The following is a 20216-nucleotide window of genomic DNA, read 5'->3' on the forward strand; positions in this document are numbered from 1 at the left end:
GCCTCCAGATTCCTGCCCTGTTTGAATACCTGTCCTGACTTCTCTCAGTGATGAACTGTGATGTGGAAGTGTAAGCCAGATAAACTCTTTCCTACAAAGCTTGCTTTTAGTCATGGCGTTTCATCATAGCAATAGTAATTCTAACTAGGAAAGCTTTCTATTGCAGTAAAACACCGATCAAAACCAACTCAGAAAGGGAGGGTTTATTTGGTTTACAAGTTATAGTCCACCATGGATGGATACCAAAGCAGGAAGAAACTTAAGACAGGAGTTTGAAGCCCAAACCACAGAATTTTGCTTTCTGCCTTGCTCCCTGCTTGTCACCTTGTTTCCGATATAACACAGGGGTGGCACCAACATTAATGGGGGCCCTCCTCCACTAATAAGCAATCAAGAAAATGCCCCCATACATGTTTATAGGCTAATCTGATGGAGGCAATTCGTAACTGAGGTTCCCTCTTCCCATGTATGTTAGTTTGACAACCAAATTTGCTATCATATGGGGCTATTGTTAAACTTTGATCCTCTGACTTCTGACTTTGTCTCATCACCCTCAGTCCTATGTATCTCAGAATCTTTCTTGAGCAATTCTCTTTTTAATTTTCAGGTTTACTTATTATATATATATATATATATATATATATATATATATATATATATATATGTTTCACGTGCATATATGCCTGTGTACTTACTATGGGCATGCCTGATGTCCTTGGAAGTCAGAAGAGGAAGTTGGACATCATGGAACTGGAATTACAAATAGCTGTGAGCTGTTGCGAGGGTTCAAACTGTGTCTTCCAAAAGAGCAGTCAGTGCTCTTAACAGCAGAAGCCCCCACACGTAACTACCGCTCTAACACTTAGTTGCAACTCACCTGGGAATCCCATGCCACCCTAAGGTGTATACCACCCTTTTCTCTCTGTGTCTCCCTTAACATTCTTCTTCATTCCAATGTTCTTGTTTGTTTGGTTTAGTTTTGTTTTTGAAAACAGGGTCTGCACTAGCCTAAACTGGCCTTGAACTCCCTATGAAACTAAATGGGACTTGGACCTGATGGCCCTAAGGCTTCTACCTCCCAAGTGCTGAGAGTACAGACAGGTGACAACACACCCAGCCTTAAAGCGTTTTCTTTATATACTTTAACTTTGCCTCACACTGACTCATCCTAAAATTTTCTGCAGTGTAGCTAAAATTCCGAGCCTCACCTACCTGAGCAGAGAGGGCTCTGACAGGAACTCAGGCTGCCACAGCAGCAGTGTATGGCCTGTGTCTATCTCCACTCCCACTTCTGCCACTTGGTTATATCTGAAGGCAGCCTGAGTGTTGCAGTTGGAAGGAAATCCTAGTCACCAATGTGATGTCTTTGGGAGACGATGCCTTAAGATTTTCAAGTCTTGAAACTGTAGGCTTTTTGAGTGGGCTCTGCACCCAGCCGAAAGGACCCCAGTGGCCATCTCTTTGCAATTTGGTAACACAAGAAGTCATCAGTCAGAAATTTGGAATGTCCACACCAGAACCTGGGTGCAGGGTGACACGGATAGTGGACTTCCAGCTTCCCAGACCAGGGCAAGGACTGAGTTTCTAACCTTGTGCTCAGCAGCTATCCTCCTTCATCAGAACTTCCTTGCCAACATCAGTAAGGTCCTTGCTTCCAACTCTCCTTCCCTTCTGCCTCCACACTCCACTCACCACACATAACAGGAAACAAGAAGAGCCCAGCCCAACCGCCAAAGCCCAAGGTGGGTCACTTAAGTGAGCAGGCAATCAAACTCTTCATTAAAAACACCTCAGCACCATCAAGTATTTATTATTGATTTTTTTTTCTTGCTTCCTCGGACAATAAGCTTGGAAGAGAAAAGAAAAAAGAATCGGGGCACTGGCTACTTAGGGAGGCTGCTTCCAACGGGAGAGCAATCCTGAGGCTCTTATTTCCACATCCTTGCATTCTTTCACACTAAGTCAGGCTCCAAGTGCCTGCCCTGGGAGAGAAAGAAGCGCTTTCATTTTAATTACCTACATGTCCAGTCATGGAAGGCTAAATTGCACATGCTGGTGGCCTAGATGATCGGTGTGCAGCGTTTGCACAACCAGCCTCCGCCTTCTTCACCTAACAGCTCGCAGAGCTCACGCATTTTGAATGCTAACAGGAATATAACCAAAATCAATAATGTGAAATATCAAAAAAAAAAAAAAATGGCAACAAACATTTCACTTTGAAACAAAGGAAACTGTTGAGGGTAAGTGGACTGGAATTTATTGCCTACCAGACACTTGTGCCAACCACCCGCATGGCTTACAGAAGTAATAATTTCGATTTAAGATAAAGATACCCTTCATGTTCATTAAATTGCACCCCAGCCAGGTACTGCTGACCCTTCAACCCTGTGTTATTGTAAGAGGAAGCAGTTAGCAAATTAACCACTTATTGTCTCCTCCATTTGTGCCAACTGAACACAGGAAACACTGACCTTGCAAGGTTTCTCCAACTCTTACTGTTTTCAAACAGCACAAATAAAACTGTTTCCTGGTGGAGGGAGGGTAAATCGGAAATCCCTTTAAATGGTACCACCTAAATGGTACCTTTAAGTGATAGCAAGTGGGTCGGTCTTTTATTGCAGAAAAACTGAGGCTCTTTTCTGAGCCTAATATTGGCACCAAACTGCCAAAGGTCCAGATTAAATCATTCATAGGAGATGTAATTTTAGGGCTTCTAGTACACCCTAACCAAAATGAACTTTCTGCATAAACAAAGAAGGAGATAAAAACTCTGATACTTGTAATTCCGGAGGCAAAAAATTTTTCAAAGCCTTCTCTTTGATACAACCCCAAATCAAGGGTTTCTAAAACAATCAACTCAGCTCAAAACAATCCCCCTGCTTGGATTATCAGCCTGGTCCCTTCTCCTTCCCACTCCAGTCACTTCGGTGTGGACCCTTCAGATACAGCCAGAAAGAGCCAGCACTTTGGGTGTGTGAAGTGCAATGGAAATTTGGCATCTACATTCATTGCTTAAAATATAGCCTTTCAAAATGAAATAAAATAATTACATATAAATGCCACTACATCTTGAGGTATAGAAAACACAGAGTAAGAGGTTTCTTTGTTTAAAATGCAGAGATTAACTGTGTATTTTTCCCATCTCTTTTTTTTTTTTTTTTTTTTTTTTGAGATTGGGGTCTCACTGTATTGCTGGCCTACGCAGACCAGTCTGTCCAAGAACTTGCAACAACCTTCTTTTCTCTCAGCCTCCTAACTCTTAAGTAGGACACAGGCATTTTGCCTAGAAATGACTTTTATTTTTTAAAGTCAATTAGAAAGCAGGGAGAAGATAAAAGGCTTAAACAAACTCCAGTAAGAGAGATGACACAGCAGGTAGAGATGCTTGCTGAGGCCGAGTCTAATGAGCCACGTTCAATCCCAGGACGTGGGTGGTAGCGCCCTCTGACCTCTACCTGTGCACACACCTGCACACACTTATAGGGACTGGAGAAGAGACCCCAAGGTGAAGAGCTCTTTCAGCTCTTCCAGAGGCCCCAGGTTCCCAGCACACACATCAGGTGGCCCACAGCTGCCTGTAATTCCAGTTCTAGAGAAACCAACACGCTCTGGTTTCCTTGGGCACCCAAATGTCCATGCAGCCACACATATACGCAGATACAAATTATCACAAAGCTTTAAAAACATATAAAAATAACCTCTTATGAGAAGAGATTCTGTAAGTTTTAGTTATGAAGCTGAAAAAAGAAAAGCTAAGGGGTGTCTATAGAGTTGCTTTAATTCTATGCAAATTTACACACATGAAAAACAGGTATTTTCCCACCACTGAAATGTCAAAACCGCTGGAATTGAGCAAAGCGGTTCTGTGAGCTCACCTAACAGTACTACGGGGAAACTAATAAGACTCAGGTGTCAACACACACCACTTAAGAGTTCTTGTTAATATGTAGGTCGACCCTGTAGGTCAAGGGCAAGAAAGAGACTCTGCAGTTCTGTTAAGTAGCAAGGTGGTGCCTGTGTTCCCTGTCAGGGGACCACATCTGCAAAGAAGCAGACCTTGGAGCATCTAGGGGGCCAATTCCAGTGAACAGCAACACCCGCGCAGGCCTGTACAAGCTACCCTCGCCCTCGCCTGCATTGATTAAGAAACTAGTCCAAAGCAAGCAGATCTTAACAACCTCCTTCATTGATGAGCCTGAGATGCAATCACAAAGAACACTGAGAAATGACTGATACATACCAGAGAACAAAATCTCTTTGAACCAGGTACAGTCAGCTTCCTGGAGCCCTGAGGTGTGGTTTTCACACAGGTGAAAAGAAGCAAGATTCGATGACCTCATACAGGAAGACAGCCTGATTTCACAAGCCCTTCCAACCTGTTTTACAAATTACCAGTGTTCACAGGGATTCATTAAATGTTCCAAGTGAGTACTCTGATGCAGGTTACAGCTCAAGAACCTCACCAACTAAAATAAGGAACCTTTCCAGACAAAGGCATTAAGAGCACAGAAACAAGGACCACCACCCCCTCCCCGCCCCATCTTAATCAGGGTTTCTGTTACTGTGATAGTACACCATGTCCAAATGCAACTGGGGAAAGAAAGGGTTTGTTCCAGCTAACAACTCAGGTCACAGCCCATCATCAAAGGAAACCAGGGAAGGAACTCAAGACAGGAACCTGGAGGCAAGAACAGAACCCCCAGCCATGGAGGAAGGCTGTTTCCTGGCTTATACTCCACTGCTTGCTCAGCTTGCTAAGCAGACACCATATTTGATATCAAAATATCAAATCGAGTCTTTGAGGGACTCTCAAACTTCACATTCAATCTTCCCAAGCCAGGTGTCCATTATCTGCACTGCCCTCAGCATTATCGGCTAACTTCCTCCACAGAACCTCCCACTGAACTCTGAGCTTTTCCAGACCCAAGTTCCAAGTCCTTTCACAACCCTTTCAAAAATATGGTCAGGCGTGTCACAGCAATATCACACAACCTAGTCCCAATTTCTGTCTTTCAGTTTCTGTTCCTTTAATAAACGCCATGACCAAAAGCAAATTGTGGAGCAAAGTGGGTTTTTTGTTTGGTTTATTTTTAACTTACAGTTCCACACCACAGACCTCCACTGAGAAAAGTCACAGAAATTCAAGAGGGAAGAAGGGACCTAGAAGTAGGAGCAGAGGCCAAGGAGAAGTGCTGCTGACTGGCTTGCTCAATCTCCTTTCTTATAGCACCACCCAGGACTACCAACCCAAGGCTAGAACCACCCAACCCCCCCCATCACTAATTAAGAAAATGCACTACAGCTTTGTCTACACGCCAACCTTAACAAGGCACTTTCTCAATTGAGGGTCTCTCTCCCCAAATGAATCTAGCTTGTGCTGAGTTGACATAAAACTAGCCAGCACACCTCTTAAATCCACATTTTTTCCACTCTAGTTCTGAGTTGTCTGCAGTAGTTAATCACATTTCCACTTAAAGAGCAGGAACAGAAAAAGCCCGAAAGTCAAGAGTGAAAACACAAGAAAGATGGTACCTACCACACGAAAAAGGAAAATAAAATCATTGCTGGAGAGCTGAGTGAGTGTAGCTCAGCCGGGATAGTACTTGCCTCCCTCCCATGCATGAGGCCCTGGATCAATGCCCAGCAAGCATATAAACTAGCTGTGGTGGCATACTCCTATAATCCCAAGGCATGAGGATCATAAGTTCAAGGCCATCCTCAGCTACATGGTGAGTTTAAAGCCAATCTGAGATACAGAAGAAGCATTGCCAGGAGCACTTCAAACCAGGGCATACTTCCTGTGAAACTGCCAGGATTAATATGTATCTTTGTGTCTATCTACCCAGGTACCTATCACCATGCTTAAAGCAATATCAGCAGCCTCTCTTCTGATGGAGAAATCCCTCTACCTCCAAAATGGAGTTCACCCTAACCTCTATGACCTAACTCAACAGTGTACTGGCTATTCATTTACCATGTTCCTGGGCTCCAGAAAACACAGGGCTAGTGAGAGTTAGCCTTGCCTCTGCACCATTATACAGAGAAAGGATTCTGAATGAGACTCATGACCTCTGAGAATCCACGAGTGATTTCAGAAGCTGTGTGTTAATTTTCACATCTGTCAGTATCTGTGCATTTTGTCAAAGATAAAGATCTACTGGTTTCCACAAGGGCACTTGCTCTACTGTGTTCACTTCAGCTTTATTCATAATAGCCAGAAACTGGAAGCAACCTGGAGGTCCCTCAACCAAAGAATGGATAAAGAAAATGTGGTACATTTACACAATGGAGTATTGCTGGGCTGCTTGGAAAAAAAAAAAAAAAAATGACATCATGAAATTTGCAGGCAAATGGGTGGAACTAGAAAAGGTCATCCTGAGTGCGGTAACTGAGACCCAGAAACACAGGCATGGCTTGTACTCACTAAGTGGGTATTAGGTGTAAAGGATAATCATGCTACAATCCACAGAACCAGAGAGTCTAGGCAACAAGGAGGGCTCAAGGGGGTCAAAAGGATCTCCCTGGGAAGGGAAAATAGATTAGACTTTGAGAGTGAATGGAAGCAGAGGGGGTTGGGATCAGGAGGGATCAGGTGGGGAGGAAATACTAGAATTTTGGGGGGCATTTCAGAGGCAGATAGAAAGCTAGTGCAATGGAAATTCCATGGAATCTACAAGTGAAAGCCTAGCAAGTGTAAGCCTAGTAGCAGGGGACAAAGAGCCTGAAATGGCTATCCTCTGCAACCAGACAAGACCTCAAGGGGAGGGATTGGGACACCAACCCAGCCATAATAACTTGGACCTCTACTTTGTCCTGCCTGTATAGTGTTCTGGGACCAGGGTCTAGCAGAATCGTCATCAAACAGAGAGACTTCATCCAGCTACTGATGGGTGCAGGTACCGACCATCACAGCCAAACATTAGCTGGAGCTTGGAGAGTCCTGTGGACAAGGAGCAGGAAGGATAGGAGGAACCAGAGGAGTCAGGAACAACATAAGAACACGGCCCACAGAATCAACTCACAGGAACTCATGGGGGTTTGCAGATATCAGAGAGCCTGCAGCTGTCTGACCTAAGTCCTCTGCATATATGTAATGCCTCAGAAGCCTGATGTTCTTGTGGCACTCCTAACAGAGGGGCAGGGCCTGTCCCTGACTCTTTTGCCTGTGTGCGGGACCTTTTTCCTCCTAATGGGTTGCCTCGTCCAGCCTTGATGTGAGAATATGTCTGGTCTTATTGTACCTTGTTATGCCTGTTTGGTTATGCCTGTCCTAAGGAGGCCTCCTCTTTTCTGAGGGAAGGGTGAGGGTAGGAGGATCTGGGAGAGAGAGGAGGGGAGGTGGAGAGACTGGGGGATGGGGAGGGAAAATTGCACGCATATATATGTCAGAGAATAATTTTTTTAAAAAGACAATAAACATGATGAAAAAAATTCTATTGACTTCCTGATTCTCATAGGAGTACCTCATCCAGCAAAAAAAAAAAAAACAAAAAACAAAAAAAACCAGTTTGAATCTAATATATGTCTTCTTCTGAGGCATCATCTTCAAATCAGTGAACACCTCACTTGTCTGTTCACTGATGATAGCAGCAGACTTGATTGACCTTTTTTACTTTAATGGAGCTCATGTATCCCGGGGCTGGCTGCAAACTGGATATGTAGCCAAAGATGACTTCCCATCACCACCTCCAGAGTGCTAAGATAACAGGCTCCCACCACCATGACCTTATGTGGTGCTAAGGATTGAACCAGGATAGAACCCAGGGCTGCACAAATATAAGGCAAGCGCTCCCCCAATCCAAGAGATTATTTATGTTTCTTTTCTAAATCATTGTCATACTCTGCTCACAGGTCACCATCTCTGGACCTGCATTAAATAACTATTTCTATCACCAACTTACTACATATGTGTCTTAATTTTTCATCTCTGTGTATTTCAATTCTGGACTCAGTCCTGCACAGTCTCCAGTAAAACCTCACCGGATGAATAAATCACATGTTATTTATTTGGCACATAGTAGGTGAACAATACCACAAGTGGACTGAAAAGTCTTCACAATACAGTTTCCTCATCTTATATCTCAATTTAATGAATCATCCACAGAATAAAGATGTTACTACGGGGTTTCCGGGTTCAGAATGGGAAGAAATGATGCACTCAAGAACACGGTTTGTTAATAAATTTTCCTCAGTGGAGAAGAAAATACTAAACTCTCAGGACTGAAACAGCAAACAATCTGATGAAAAACTTCCTTAAGGGGCTAGAGAGATGGCTCAGTGGTTAGGAGCACTTGCTGCTCTTCCAGAGGTCCAGAGTTCAGTTCATAGCACCCATAGCACAGAGCACACATCTCACAATCACCAATCTCTCAGACCCAGGAGATCCAATACCCACTTCTTGCCAACGCAGGCAGCACTCATACACATATAGTATGCAAACATACATGCATATAAGTGGAAATAAAAATACATCACTTTTTTAAAAACTTTTTTTAATAAAGCTAACACCACTTTGGACACTAAGCAGAAACATCACTGAGGAAATTCATTTATGATCAAAGCCATAGGCTGATGCCAAGATCAGGGTTAGTCTCTGGTTGCACAATTTACCATCTTACCAGAAAAAGAACCCACAGTGTATCTAAATAGATTAATTTATTGGAAATACTAGTCACTGAATTGCTTCAGAAATTCTGCCAAATTTGCTCTTACTGTGCTAGATTGGTTTGAGTTATAATTTTATGGTTTGTGAATGTTTTGGTTTAAAACCCTGGCTCTCTGGCTAACATCAGGACAATAGGCAAGGGCGGGACAACCAAGTTGGAGGAGAAGACTGCCAACACTTCTTGCTCATTCACCCCTGCGGTCACTGCTTAATACACCCGGGCATTTGGGCCTCCCGTTTAAAAATGAGTAAAGAAGAATGCATGTAGGTCACTTAGAATACAACCCACTAGGACAGCAACTGATTAGCATGTGGGAGATCATAGGTTTGATGCTCAGTACTTGTCCTGACTAGTTTTTTGTCAACTTGACACAAGTTAGAGTTATCTGGAAACTGAATCTCAATGGAGACAATGCCTCCATAGGATGGCCTGAAAGGCAAGTCTGCAGGGCATTTTTTTGGCTAAGGATTGATGTGAGAGGGCCCAGCACACTTTGGATGATGCCACCCCTGGGCCCATTGTCCTGGGTGGTATAAGAAAGCAAGCTGAGCAAGCCACAGCGAGCAAGAGAGTAAGAAGCGTTCCCCCACCACCACCCATGGCTTCTGCTTCAGTTCCTTTCTGAGTCCTTGCATTTCCTCAGATGATGAACAGTGAAGTGGAACGGTAAGCTGAAACAAACTCTTTTCCTTCCCAAGCTGCTTTGGGCCATGGTGTTTATCTCAGCAACAGAAACCTAAGGCATTTCTGTACACACAAAAATTAGTGACTAATCTTTAAATTTAATGCCTATCAGTTTGGTAAAAATTCCTAAAATATGTACAAATTTCACTGAAAATTATAAAAACATACTCTGAATTTCCAGAGGACCCAATTCTTACCCACTACTACCTTCCCTAAACACTCACTGCTCCACAGCTAATACATGTATGGAAGAGGTGCACAAATGAGGAAGTGATATCTGAAGGCCCACTGCCAGCTGCCTCAGAGCACCTCATTAGTGTACCAAGGCAAACTCAAAGACTCCAATACTCCGAGCCCAGGGGCAGAAGCCAACAAGGGGGCTCAAATCTGTAATCTCAGAACCTCAGAAACTGGGGCAGGAGAATCACCACGAATTACAGGCCAATCTGCTGCATAGTAAATTCTAGGCCGGCCTCGGCTACAGAGTGAGACCCTATCTCAAAAAACAAGCCAGGTCATAATAATAAGTAGTGCCAAGCTCAGACTCAAGTCTAATTCTCCTAGTGCCCACTTTGTTTTTTCAACACTCGGCTCTGCCCCTTTAAGCTGTATTTAATATCACTCTTAGAAAAGTGCTTGCCAAGATTGCTGTGAGCATCTTGGGAGCCCAGAAATATGGAATTAGTTTAAATTTTGAAATACTCACCAGTATAACACTGCACAAACATTCAAAAACTCTAATTAAATACTTTTAAAAATATGTTCATGCATACACATATAACAAAATCATACTGGAGGAACATACCACAATATTAGCCATGCTAATCTCCATGCAGTAGAACTAGCAGTGTTTGTATCTGTTTCTATTCTGCATTTCATGTTCTCTCTGGTCCCTTTACACTAACAAGGGTGAAATGAGTGTACTCCTCCTCCCACATATTGTCACTACAATTTCCCACCAAAAACCTTTGCAGGATGTATCCCATAATCAATACTTCAAAACAGGGTGAATGATACTCTCCTCTGCAGATGGTGAAATAGCAACCAAGTGATGTTAGAACAGTGTCAGCTAAAGTCCCATAGAGTAAACTCTCATCATGTAAGCTCTCATTGCCTAATAGAACTGTAAACATCAAGCCAGGAAATAAATGTGTTTAGGAGAACGGTGACATTCTCCTGAGGGTGAAGGTGCAACCACTAATACAGAAACATCAAACCATTTTTGCATATGAAACTATTTTGCTGTTTAGACTAAGAAGGTCAGTTGTAATTCTAAACAGATGTAATAAACCAGATAATTATCTACCAGCTCTCAGAGTGTTAAATATGTACATATATATATATTCATATAAACACATATACATATATTTATACATTAACATATATAAAGCAATGCAAAAAGCCCAGAAATCACCCACAAACAACTTAAAATTAACACTGTAAAAGACTGACTTGTACTTTAAACTTTTCATTCTTATTTTAATGAAAGCACTGAAATGAGTGAAAATTAAGATGAAGATATCAAGCTAAATTTCAAACAAATCATTACGTAGATTCTAGACACACTAGGTTTTTGGATTTTTGTTTTGTTTGTTTGTTTGAAAGATTCCTTTAATACTGTAGTGTCCTTCAGATAAATGTTTTTTTCTAGGGGAGAAATGAGGCTATAAAGTTTAATATATGAACATGCCTGCTCTAATTTAGCATCTTCTGAACATCCTCTTTTGTCTTAAATCCTCACTGTTCCCTTCTGCTTTCAATCTCAGGCAAATACTTTCAATCTCAGGACAACCACAAAGAGCTAGTTACTGAGGGATCAGTGTGAGGCCCAAGGCAGTCTTCAGAACAAATTTAAAGGCGGACAAGTATCTTTACACCACATGAAGATGTGGTGTTTGAACAGGTTGCTTCAACCAATGTGGGAACTAATTGTGGGACTTAATTATGAGCTTAATCTTTTCCATCTAAAGACAGACCAGGGCCAGCCTCAAGGCACAGCAGGTGAAGGCACTTGCTGCTGCCAAAGCCTGATGATCTGAGCTCCATCCACAGGACCCTCATGGGGGGACAGGAGAAGAAACTAATGAAAATTGTTCTCTAATTGCTATGTGCACCATGGCATATGCACAACCATGCACATACACACACGCTCACATACAAATAAGTAAGTGTGTATAAAAGAATAAAGGAAGCATAACATACTTTTAAAGACTACAATGGTATAGGAAATGCAATGACATCCATCTAGAAAACACAAAAAAAATGCTTTTTCTATTCCCCCTTTAGATTTATGAATCATGTATACATCAGGCCATGAACGGAAAATATATTTTAGTACAGGCTACAGTCATCTACTCTCAAAATGTAATCCTAATTCTTTCAGAATAGACATCAGTGTTCACTTTCAGAAGATAACACATGATCATTTGTTAGTAATACAAAAATGCCTAATTCTCAGGAATGAGGAAGTAACTGTTCCCATTTACTCTGCCACAAACATCTCATTAATCTCACTACAAATAAGATACATCTGAGTAGCAAAGATGCTGCCTATGGCTTCCAGAAGCCCCTACTATGCTTTAGTTGCACTTGTCTTCATTGACAGGGTAAGAGATGTTAACACAACAGTAGTGTTCACTTTTCAGGACCAGAACTTTGAGGTTAGCAACCTGCAAGTGTGTTCCTGGAATGTCACCTTCCAAGCTGCACCCACTGGCATCCGTCCTCTCCCTTGCCCGGATCGTCACAGAGGCAGTGAAGCCAGTGAATGTGCTACAGCATCAAAGGGAGAGGACACTGCTAATACACCACAGGACTGTCCTGAGAAATACATGAGAAGCTTTCACACTGTGAAAGCCCTCCAAGGATGACAGAAGTTATGAACTCAGCTCTTGTGGAAGTAAACTCCCACTTGAGCAAATAAAGACAGAAAGAATACATACAAAACAAACAAACCAACCAAAAAGAAAAAAAAAAACAAACAAACTAAAAAAAACCTTTCTTGCAAGGTCCCTCTCTGTAGGAAACTTCTAGATATCCAACATCTCCCCAACCAAATAATCAAAACATTGGCTAGACAATCAGGACTCGGGTGAAGACAGGCTTTTGTATTCTTTTCTCACCATGGCTCTTGGCTTTATTTTAAAAGGGGGAGGAGGAAGGAGTGTATAAATAAAATCATTTCCACACTTGGAGCTACCTAAGTCCTCAAGTTCTCTGAATTGATTACATATATTTTTTATTAGATTTATTCATTTTATTTTATGTTTGCGTATTTTGCCTACATGTATGCCTATCATGTGCGCACCTGATGCCCAAGGAGGTCAGAAGAGGGCATCAGGTTCCCTGGAACGGGAGTTGGCCCTGAGCCAATTGAACCTGGGCCCTCTGAAAGAGCAGCAAGTGCTCTTAACTGATGAGCCATCTCTCCAGACCCTTTTATATTTAGATAGATAGATAGATAGATAGATAGATAGATAGATAGATAGATAGATAGATAGATAGATGGATAGATGATAGAGATATAGTTTATTAATAAATAAATATATATTTTTTTAAACCTTCAACAAGTGTAAATTCAGTAGTAAACTGAGCCATGTATATCACAGTGATTAAGACTGGGAGCACCAAATCGAGGAAGCTTAAGTTCCAATTCCTGGGTGCATCATCGTAATAATTATGGGCAAGCAGCTCAGCCTGTACTTCAGCTCCCACTTCAGGGAAATAGAAGCAGAATGTCCACCTCCTTAGGATGTTACTGAGAAAATGCACAGATGCGCCCATCAATCCAGCTGAAAGGTAAAATTCAAGGAATATTCTCTGCCACAATTACACCGTTTTCTACTAACACTTCCAGCCTAAATTCACCTTGCTCAAAATTAAACCTTAAAGTGGAAGGCAACCATTTTTTTTTAACATTCAAAATTTTATTACAGATACTATACCGAATAATCACTTACTATCAGAACTATTTTAGTACCAAGGAGGCATTAAAAATCTTTAATCCATTAACACGTGGCCCCAGTCTGTGCAGAATAGAGAGATGCACTGCCCTTACTTTGACAAAGATTGGGGGAAAGCATTCCAATGACCATTATTACTTCAGCTGAAGATGTCAATGCCATTTCTAAATATATAACCTTTGGAAACTAACCTGTGTGCACCAGGAGAGCTAGACAAGTGTCTTTATTGGAACGGCACAAATAAAGAAGTTTAAATGTTCCCTCTACTTGGCTCATATTGCAGTGGTCATGTTCCTTAGAGTTACCATGTACACAGACCTAACAGTGGACCAAGCCCCTAGGCAAAATATAGTACTAGATACTATATGCTAGGAAACTATTTTAAAAAATAGCATAGTCTGACCAAAAAGCATGAACATGATAAAAAAAACAACACTAAAAGTGAAAAGACTGCTTGTGTACTAAGTGCAAGCTGTCACAGGGCAGCAAAGAGTCAGTCACGTACTTAATCCGTTAGGTGAGTCAGCCTTCTCACTACTATGGAACCCATGAATGCACAACTATTGCTTTGGTGTTACAAAGAGGCAAATTCAGTCGGGAGCGATGGCTCAGCAGTTAAGAACACATGTTGTACTTGCAGAGTATCCAAGTTCGGTCCCCAGTACCTTACTGGGCAGCTCACAACTGCCTGTACAATTTCAGCTCCAGGAGCTCCAACAACCACTTCCGGGCACCTATACTCCCATGTGCACAAACCCACAAAGAGACACAAACACAAACACCTAATTAAAAATAAAACAAATCTTTAATAGGCAAATTGACAAATCCAGAATCCTCAAGCCAGGATAGACTCTAAAGGATGTACAGTCTGCTCATTCCAAAAGCAAAAGATTCAAAAACCACTGACCTGGGCGAGCCACATGCATCACATCGACACATCTCATGGAATACGGTAGCACATCTATAAATTCAAAAACTCAGTTGCTTCTGACATGTACACACAGGAAAGGCATATGGCAGCTCTGAATAGTTTACTTCCAAAGAAAAGGGGGAAGCAATGAGGCTGGGAAGGGTGAGTGTGTCGGTATCACTTCACTTCACCCCACCTCTTAGTGTGGGGTATTGTACCCTACAGTTGTGCTATGCCATTGAAAATATCCCCATTAGCTGGATACAGTGGCTTATGCTTGTGATCTAGCACTCATGAGGTCAACGCAGAAGGATCAGAAGTTCAAGGGCATCCTCAGGTACAAGGCAGGATTACTTCTTGGAAGTTAAGGCATATGCTGCAGAGCACACATGAACAGCTCTTATATCATTAAGCAGCACAAAGGGAGACTTCCTCATAAAACAACAGTCCACATTTAACAGTGTGAGAAATGATGATTACAAAGATCTGTTTAAACAGAAGGAAAGCATGCAAGAGAAAGATGAAAAGGCGAGAGACAAAGGGTCAGATTTTCCTTTCTACATTCACCCTGCACATCTGCTTCTCCTTTGAGATTGATAGGAATTTCTTTCCAGAACAGTGACACAGAGCACAGGGCAGAGAGGTTCACAAATACTCAGTCGTGAGACAGAAGTCGTGAAAGGGTTACTCCTAAGATGGGGGAGCAGGTAGGAAGGAAGGCTCTGGAATGCAAACACTGGGATGTACATGGAGATGGATTGAAGCAAGGTATTCTCAGGTGACAGAATGATAGAAAAGATCAAAAGATCACCATTTAGCTCCCAAAGCCATTTCTGTTCAAAAAAAAAAAAAAAATTAAAAAAAACCTGTTTGTGATGCTGCCGTTTCATTTATAATTCTTCTCTTTGTTCAGTCTTGGCAGCCGCTCTCCTGAGCATTAGGGTGAAGTCTAGCACTCCGCCAAAAATACCAGCATTTCAACTGATGTGTGATTCAAAAAAGCTGTCAAAATGAACACTCCAAAAGGAATGAGTCACAGGCTGGGCCAGGCTGGCTAATATTTTTGTAGCATATTATAATCCTTTTCATCTGGACTGTCTTGGGGCGGGGGATATTATGTCCTTTCATGTAATTCTAAGCTAACTAAGTGCTTCAATAAGTGTGCAAGGGGCATGACAGAATGGGTTCATACCTTCACTATGAAAATCCAAAACTTAAAGTTACACACACACACACACACACACACACACACACACACACACACACACAAACACCCTCTCCACACATTAATTAAGCCCATGCAATTTTAAAAACCCTCAACACAGGGTTTTTGAACACAGACAATTGTTATCTCACAGTACTCTAAAGGTGCTATCAAACATAACTCAAAAAAAGAAGAAAGAAAGGAAAACTTTCAGAGAAGCCATTTATCAGATAAGAAACAATGAATATGTTCCTCACCTCTGAGAATGAGGAGTGCATCTTCAGAAATTTCTAGACTAAGCTCTAGATGTTGTCACTGCATTCATCTGCTCTAGGACAGCGGCCTTTGTCTTGTGAGCTTAGCTCTGCCTGATTCAGCAAGATCAGCAAGACAGATGTTATTCCAAACAAATTACTACAGAACATTCTTGGGGAAACATGACAAGAAGTGACCAAGAAACTGCAACTGTAAGGTTTTCCTTCTTTGCTTCGTAGAGCAAGTGCGGTGGCTCAGTACTCCTGATCTGCAAAGATGCCGAGGGGGCTCTTATCTCTATCAGAATACCATGAACACACAAGTCACACACACATATATGTCATATATATATATATAGCCACTACTGGAGTTCTGAAAAATAAAAAACTCGAATGACACTATCCATCTCCAAACAGAGCTGGAGCCAAACAAAACCTCAGCAGCCCAGTCTCGTCCGGTCTCAGACGGCCATGGCCTTGTATGTTTTTGCATGTGAGCACAGTCTAGAGCTTTACAGCTCCTGTTACAGAGATGTCCTGAAATGGAACAGACATTGAAATTCCTGGCACTCTTTCTAATAGCACAAAACACACAGGGTTGAGATAAAACATCCAATTAGAAGCTACACATATGAACCATAGCCTTGGACATATTTGCATGTCAGAGTGGTTGAGTAAATGCCATCTTGAGGCAAGAACACCACGTACAGCCTACCATCCATTACTTCTGGGTATTCTGAGACCGTCTTCCTTCCTCCCCTCCCCCACCACATTGATGTTGAAGTTCTTGTTGTAGTTGCCGCTGCTGCTGCTGTTTAACAGTTTGGGGGAGTTGCTTATTTTTTTTGTTTTGGTTTTTAATGCCAGGGTTTCATGAATCCTAGACCACCCTCAAACCAGCAATCAACTTGAACTTCCAACGCCCCTGCTCCACGTCCTGAGGCCTGGTTTATGGGGTGCTAAGCATCAAACAAATTCTGTGTACATGCCAGGCAAGCCCTCTGCCACATGAACTACATACATCCCTGTCTTACAAGTACAGTTAAAAACCCGTTTTGAAACCAGGCTCGGTGGCACACACCTGTAATGCCAGCACTCAGGGAGGCAGAGGCAGGTGGATCTCTTGAGTTCCAGGCCAGCCTGGTCTACAAAGTGAGTCCAGGACAGCCAAGGCTACACAGAATAACCCTGTCTCAAAAAAATAAAAAATTAAAAAATTACAAAGGCCCTTCTTGGAGGGTTAACACTGATCCAGAATTCTTACAAATAAGCTTTGTAAGACTACAATATAAGCTTCCTAGCAAAGTGAATGTGACCCTTTTCCCACTTCTGATACTTGCCACCTACGGAGTGAGACCCCAATCAATCACAATCTAGGGTCCAAGCTCTCCCTGACATGAGAACACTTTTTACCACATTCTTCCAAGGTGTGGGCACCTAAAGCTTTAAATATTTACATAAGAGCAAAACCCAAGTGCTGCAGATTTCAACCAAATCGGTTGTGGCCATTCATTAGCTTAAACCTAAAATGTTCCGAATCTTTAGCCTGAGTGTGTCCTTCTGTACAGTGACATGCATAGCGCATCCACATAAATCCCATCATCTCCACTTCTATGCCTCTCTCTCTCTTCCATTAGCAGGTGCCACCTTAAGGGGAGAGGGAGGATATGGGAGTCACTTGAATATCCCTGCATCTTCTTTACTTATTTTTATTTTCTGTGTATGAGTGTTCTGCCTGTATGTATGTCTGTGCACCACATGTGTGCCTGGTGCCCACGGAAGCCAGAACAGAACAAAAGATTCTCCTGGAAGTAGAGTCACAGACAGTTGTAAGCCATTGTGTGGGTGATGAGAATCAAACCAAGGTCCTCTGGAAGAGCAGCCAGTGCTCTTAATCACTAAGCCATCACTCCAGATCCTCCCTGCATCTCAGTAATTCTTTATTTGGTGGAATTTGCTTTTTAAAAGTGTACGATCACTCAACAGAAGGCAACTAATACTAAACAATAAGAGTTGTTCTGTGGGTTATCACTGGAGGCTGAGCAAAAGGCTTGCTACAAAGCCCACAAGCATAACAACACAGCCATTTCACTAGGGACAAAAACAAGGTTCAGAGACAGTTGTCTGAAAGGGAGCCTTGAAAATGCCTCGGAGGACAACTGTTGCTGGAAAGAAAGCCAATTTGAGCACAAGCTTTCCAATCTTTACTATTTCAATTGTGGGCTGTGGCTTATTCATCCAGTTCTTATTTTATCTTTAATTATTTATAGAGGACGTATAGTTTCCATAGCTTCAGGACACACAATAAGACAAACAGAGGCTGAAAAGATGCTAAACCATCACAGGGACTTTGATTTCCCGTTAAGTGTTTGTTACAGTTGTACTTGATTTTCTATAATCTTTGTGATTAGAAGTCAACATGGTACCTTAAGAGCACAGCTTTCTACTTCACAAGTTTAGAGTCTCAGCTATGACATCCTCAAGCAGACTCCTTCTTTAGTTCAGGCTTTCTCACATTTGAAACCTTGCGATTTCCTGAGCTACTTTTACTTAAGTGACTACATAAAAGACACAGGCTGAGCTGGGTGTATAGCCCGTCTGGTAAGCGGCCTGGCTGCCATGCATACAGCCCTGAATTTGATCCCCATACAGCACCTGGATGCATTGGCTCAGCACTCAAGACGAAGAATATGTCCAAATTTTCCACCCATATTCTATAATCACAAGTGAGTTCCAGGTTCTGTAGCTGAGTGGCAGGGCTACCCTGGCACACACACACACACATGCATACACACACACACACACACACTCTCTCTCTCTCTCTCTCTCTCTTTCTCTTGCAGTTTCTCCTTTAGCCCATCTCAAAGAATCAAGTTTAAAATCCACAAAATTACTTTCTGGAATTATTCCAGCGTGGAATTATGCATACTGTACTTTTATGGTCAACTTTGAGGATTTTAGAAATAATTTTAACTATTTTAACAACTTTTACTGTTAACTTCATAATCGAAAGTCTGTATTAAAATTTCTGTATGTCCCCTGCAATACATTAGTATTTGAAGAAAACTTTTGAAAATGCAACAGGGTGATGAACCAGGCCAGATACTAGAAATAACAGCAATAATGTAATTTCTATCCAGAATGCCCAGGTCCATATGTGGCTTCAAGGAGATGAGCTGTGCCATTCTGAGCATCAGCTGTCACGTAGGACACTACTCACCTAAGTAACCAGGACTCCATTCCCAAGCCTGACATTTCATGGGTCTAGAACACTGACACACTTGAAATGATCATGACTTTATAAATCACACAGAACTGACAACAAGCAGAATTGTGACTAGAAAGCATAGCTGCCAAGACAGTCAAAGCTCCATCATGAGCCTCCACCACCTGAGGCTCTGTCGGCTGAGTACATCCCACAGGCCCTTTCCTACACTAGTTTTAAGGCTGGTAGAAGCCCATCTTGAGCCGTAAGGGGAAGGAATAGATGGCAGGCAGACAGCTCCTTCAGACTGAGGAAGGCTACTTCCTCCATATAGTTATCTTGCCTATTTTACTGTCCAGCCGGTCTCCAGCATCTCAACTGTCTCGTGTCCATGTTTGTGTACCCTTCCATGTCTAGCTGATGTCTGCCCTTCCCACTAAGCTGTAAACTGCTTGATGGTACTACAGTAGTCTGCCTCATTCAGAACCCTCCAGTGCCAACGGCACTGCCTCGTACACAGGGCTCAAAAAATCCTTTGAACTGCCTGATTAAAGTAAAAACCTATCCGAAACAGTACTAAAGAAACAAAACTGCACAGTATAGAATTAAGACTGTAGTTCAGGGTGATTGACGGGGCCGGGCTCTCAGAAGCATCCTCTGGCTTCCTTCCAAGGAAGGGAATCCAGCACAGCTTTCTCTCTAGCCCTTGGAGATTGCTTCACCGGCAACTGTACTGATTATCTAGATCTCTAGGTCAGATGATATACAAGCCGGACCAACGCAGCAGCTATTGCCAGAACAAAGAATGACACCTTACAGTCGATTCAGAAATAAAGACTGTATCAGACAAAAGGAAGATGCAAGTTCCCTTGTCAGACAGGCTTGGTACAAATCCTACCTCCATTATTTTGTAGTGGCCACTATCACTCTGAATCCCACTGTCCTGTTAGTGAAAGGAAGATAGTAGCTCCCTGGAAGGACTGTCAGAGAGGCACGTGCCATGATCCTCAGAAATCAAGGAAGAACACAAGAATGAAGAGTCTTCTAAGCATAGTCTTTCTTTACAATGGAATGTTGTGTGTAGTTTTAACAAAAAGCAGCTTGATGGTTCCATACATAACTTCAAGCCACGTACTCTTATGTCCAATTTGCCTTGTTTCCTTAAAATCCTTACAACCAGAGGCAACAATCTGAGTGCATTCTGTAAACAGATGCTGCTCCTTTAGCCATGCTTTACTTCAAAATGAAACACACAAAAAAGGAAAGGTAGGGAAGGGGAGGGAGGGAAGGAAGGAAGGAAGGAAGGAAGGAAGGAAGGAAGGAAGGAAGGA

General features: G+C 42.3%; 1 protein-coding gene across 3 annotated transcripts in view; it reads right to left on the reverse strand.

Annotated features, from left to right (window-relative positions):
* Nucleotides 1–20216, reverse strand: part of Fmnl2 (formin like 2) — a 286190-nt gene that overhangs the window by 263855 nt on the left and 2119 nt on the right. The window lies entirely within an intron of this gene.

This window comes from Psammomys obesus, unplaced genomic scaffold, assembly GCF_907164565.1.
Source record: "Psammomys obesus unplaced genomic scaffold, mPsaObe1.curated_primary_1811, whole genome shotgun sequence".
Lineage (NCBI taxonomy): Eukaryota > Metazoa > Chordata > Mammalia > Rodentia > Muridae > Psammomys > Psammomys obesus.